The following is a 5,146-nucleotide window of genomic DNA, read 5'->3' as shown; positions in this document are numbered from 1 at the left end:
GAGAACTTTTCCCCTGTAAAGACCAAGCCTTGGTCGGTTGTTATAGACTGAGGAATACCATATCTGTAAATAATTTGGTTCAAAACGAAGTCTATCACTTCTTTCTGATCCACATTTTTCAAAGCAACTGCTTCTACCCATTTGGTAAAGTAATCAGTCGCGACCAATATGAAACAATGATGTTTCGATGAAGCAGGATGTATCTTACCAATAATATCCATAGCCCATGATTTAAAAGGCCATGGTTTTGCCAAGAATTGCAATTCGGTTACTGGCAAATGGTTTAAGTTTCCATGTCTCTGACATTCCTGGCAGCCTTTGGCAAATTGTATGCAGTCTTCAAAAATCTTTGGCCAGAAAAAACCCAAGCGATGAATGGCCCATCTCATATTGAGACCTGCCCGATGAGCTCCACATATCCCACCATGTACTTCTGTCATCACTTCTAGAGCTTCTTTAGATCCCAAGCATTTCAAAAGTAAACCTTCAAATGATCTCTTGTACAAAATTCCATTTATCAATTGAAAACGTAAAGCCTTCAATCGTGTCGCAATTGAAACACTCGCACCAGGATTCTGTAAATACAGGATAAGCTCTGTTCTCCAATCGGGCACTGTTTCGCAGTCGGGCTCCTGTCCGACAGTCTCCTCCTCGACCAGAACTTCGCAGTCGGGGTCCTGTCCGATAGTCTCATGCCCGACCATAACTTCGCAGTCGGGGTCCTGTCCGATAGTCTTCTGCCCGACCAGAACTTCACAGTCGGGGTCCTGTCCGATAGTCTCATGCCCGACCGTAACTTCGCAGTCGGGCTCCTGTCCAATAGCCTCTTGCCCGACCATTCGGTCACATATTGGGTCTGTCTTTTCTTCTATGCCCGACTTGACCTCCGACCACATATCCTCCAGAATTCCTTTACAGGCCCTTTGAGCCAACTCATCGGCACGTTGGTTTTCTTTCCTCGGAATGAACTCAATTATTACTTCTGAGATTTTCGTCAGTAACCGACCCACAATGTCCCTGTATCTACGAAGATGAGGGTAATTACAAACATATTGGTTGTTTACCTGGTTGATTACTAGTTGGGAATCCCCTCTTATGATTACAGACTGGACCTTCCTGGCTATTAAAGCCTCCAGACCCAAAATTAAAGCCTCATATTCTGCCGAATTATGGGTCATGGCTTCCAATCGTAATTGTAAGTTGATCTTTTGACCATCAGGTCCTTGCAAAAAGACCCCTGCCCCTGATTTGTTTCCAGAGGTAGAACCATCAAAGAACATCAACCATGTTCTGGTACTTATATATGGCACACATCCGACCTGTAGATTATCCAAATATGATGAACAACTAAATGGTCGGACACTATCACAAAGAGAATACCCGACTTGTGAGAATTCTGCCAAGAAGTCGGCTACTGCTTGTCCCTTAATTGCCCTCAGCGGGGAATGTTGAAGATCGAAAGGAGCCAATTTGATGGCCCATTTCATGAGTCTGCCCTTCATAGTAGGTCTCTGTAAAATCAATTTGATGAGATCCACCTTTGATATGACCTCAACTCTTCTGGGCAGCAAATAATGCTCGAGTTTAGTGCAAGCGAAGACCAATGAATAACACATTTTTTCTGGCATAGTGTAATTCAGTTCTGGTCCTGTAAGGGTTTTACTGAGATAGTAAATTGCCCTTTCCTTCCCGTCATCACCATCCTGCGCCAATAAACAACTAACCACTTCATATGTATTAGCCAAATAAAGTTTGAGTGGCCGACCTTGTTTAGGAGGCATCAAGACTGGAGGGTGAACCAATGCCTGCTTGATAGCATCTAAAGCCGTCTGTTGGTCGGGACCCCATTCAAAGGCAATTTTTCCAGCTTTCAACAATTTAGTAATGGGTCTGACCTTGCCAGCAGCATTAGAAATGAAACGCCTCAAATAATTCACCTTACCCAACAGACTTTGGATTTCTTTAACCGTCTTGGGTGGCCGACTATCAAGAATGGCTTTAGCCTTATTGGCATCAATTTCAATTCCTCTCTCATGAACTAAGAACCCTAGAAAGCTCCCGGCTGATATTCCAAAAGCACATTTGGTTGGATTCATCTTCAACTTGTACTTCTTCATTCTTTCAAATGCCTCTTCAAGATCTCTCAAATGTTCGTCAAAACTGGCAGATTTAACTATCACATCATCAATATACACTTCCATAGATCTGCCAATTAAATCATGAAAGATTGAATTCATGGCTCTTTGGTAAGTTGCCCCTGCATTCTTTAACCCGAATGGCATGACTGTCCATTCATAAATACCCAAAGCCCCTGGGCATCTGAATGCTGTCTTAGGAATGTCTTCTTCTGCCAAGAATATTTGGTTATAACCTGCATAACCATCCATCAGACTAAGGATTTTATGCCCTGCTGCTGCATCTATCAGCATGTCGGCCATAGGCATCACATATTCGTCCTTAGGGGTAGCTAGATTCAAATCCCTGAAGTCGATGCATATCCTTATCTTACCATTTTTCTTGACCACTGGCACAATATTAGCCAGCCACTCCGCATAACGGCAAGGTTGAATGAAACCCACTTTGAGAAGTTTTTGGATTTCTTCCTTGATTTGAGGCATCAGATCTGGACTCATTCGCCTTGGAGGTTGTTTGTAAGGTTTACAACCTTCTTTGATGGGCAATCGATGCTCTATTAGACTTCTTGTCAAACCAGGCATCTCTGAATAATCCCATGCTAAACAATCAATGTTGTTTCTAATAACTTCGAGCATCTTTGTTTGTTGCTCTTTAGACAAATAACCACTTAACCTGATCACTTTTGGAACCAATTCGGTTCCTAAATTAAACTCCAATAATGGGTCTTGTGATGAAGCTGTTGGTTCTGTTTTTTCTAATAAGTCGGGCCAACGAAATTGTTCATCTTCTTGGAGGTGAACATCCAGAATCTCTTTACTATTTTCTGCTTTATGTAATAACTGCTTTAAATAGAACTTATTAATAAGAGAACTACATACTTCTAAGCTTGTATCTTCCATTACAAACAAATTATACGGGAATGGGTGTGGCTTTATCATGAGCCATACAATAAAGGTGTTCTTTTAATAGAACATCGAGTTCTGGCCAGTGACTTTATAACCCTTGTTTGGGTATTCCCTGGCCATATACAATTGAGACATCGGAGCTAAATGACTGGAATAAAACGCTGACTCTTCAACTTGTTCTGATACATCGAATGGGTTGTCATTCGCTTCCATTTTGAAGACCTGATCTCCTTCCCAGAACATTAATTGTTGGTGCAAGGTTGATGGCACACATCGAGAGGCATGAATCCAGTCTCTTCCCAGCAAGAGAGAATATGTAGTATCTGCGTCCACAATAAAGAAAACAGTGGAGATCTTCTTTGGTCCGACTTCAATTGTTGCAACCATCATGCCTTCAGGCTTGGTCGGCTGCCCTGTAAAACTTGTCATTTCGAATTCCACAGGAGACAGATCATGAATTCCTTTCCCTAGCTTCTTGAGAGTCTTCAATGGCATAACGTTAAAGACTGCTCCATTATCCACGAAAACCTTTGTAATTGGTTTCCCACAAATGTGAGCATTAACATACAGAGGTTTCAAATGGGAGATCGCACCCTCTGGAATAGGAGGAAACACAATCGAAGGTGGCTCCGGTTGAGGCTCAGAGTCTGAGGTCTTTGCCCCCTCTGTCTCCTCTAATTCACCATCTGCCAAGAAAGCCCATAAAGGTTCGTCCATAGTTTCATCTACCAGACTCGCCCACGTCGGTTCATCACTCATCTGATTAATCTCTGTCATTCGACAAGGGATTCGTGGTCCCAGACGAGATTTAACAGATCTTGAACTTTCCTCTATAGTTATAACTTCTTCCTTCGTCTTGTTCTGCGGTTGAAGCGTCAAAGATTCTATACGGAAGTCTTCAAGAGATGGATTGATGTTGATTCGTTCACAATGTTGGCATCTAAAACCTTTAATTATTTCATCTGCCACACCTTTACCTTTCCCCAGTCCCGACGAACTTCTTTTGGTATGGTCGGAAGCGCCTAATCCGTCATTCGGTTGCTTTCCTGACCAGACCCGACTGGGCCGACCAACTGGAGACTGAATGGTTACTCCCTGCTCGTTGGTCGTTTGTTCTGTAAAGATCCAAATGGACTGATCTCCTGCCAAGTGGTCGGCTGCTTTTTGTTCGTCGGTTAGTTGTTTTGCTGAAGGACCTCTTTTCCCATACTTTGCAGCATACCTGCGTTTGGCATTACGAATCTGTGTACGATTCATACCCGGGAAACGAGGGTCTATATCAACTGGCAAAGGCTTTTTATTTCGAGCCCAATTGTTCCCGACTGACCCTGTTTTTCTGGTCGGGTGGTCACGAACTAACGCCCTTTCTTTCACCTCCACATTAAAAGAACCGTCTGGATGGTCCCATTTTTCAGCGACTGGTTTCTCACAAACTTTGAGTCGTTCTTCAGGTCGGCTGCTTTTTGGCTGATTTCCTTTCTTTGTTCCGGGGCTTGCCTGAGGTCGTTCCCCTGTTTGTCCATCATTGGCCGAACTTTTCCTTGTTTCCGAACTTGGTTGGATGTCAACCATTGCCGTTGTTACTTTCGGAAACGGTTGCTGGTCTACACCTAGAGTGATGTATTTGAGCCGACCCGTCTTGATGGCCTTTTGAATTTCCTTCCTAAAATGAGTACACTGACTTGTAGTGTGCGTGAAAGAATTATGCCACTTACAATATGGTCTCCCTTTGATTTCTTCTTTAGTGGCAAGTCTTTGGCCCTTTGGAATACGGATCTGCCCATCAGTCAGTAGGATATCAAAGATTTCATCAGCTTTCGAACTATCAAAGGTCGGTTGCTCCTTTCCTTCAGATCCTGGTACTGGCTTCAATTTAGGACATACATACGGTTTTCCAGAAAGGATTTCGGCTGCCATCTCTTCTGACTGATTAAAATCAAAGTCGCATGTTTCTGTTCCCATACTCGCCATATGTTGGCCTCTATTACGCCTGTTATGCTGATCTTCCTCTCTGAACAAAGACTCTAGACGTCCTGCCTTGGATGCAAGACTTGCCAAATCCTCAACATCCAGGGCAGCGAGTGCCTTTCTTAAACGATTATGCA

This window comes from Andrographis paniculata, unplaced genomic scaffold (genome assembly GCF_009805555.1).
Source record: "Andrographis paniculata isolate CXL003 unplaced genomic scaffold, ASM980555v1 Contig69END, whole genome shotgun sequence".
Taxonomy (NCBI): Eukaryota; Viridiplantae; Streptophyta; class Magnoliopsida; order Lamiales; family Acanthaceae; genus Andrographis; species Andrographis paniculata.
The sequence above is the reverse complement of the archived record's forward strand: the minus strand, read 5'-3'. Positions refer to the sequence as shown.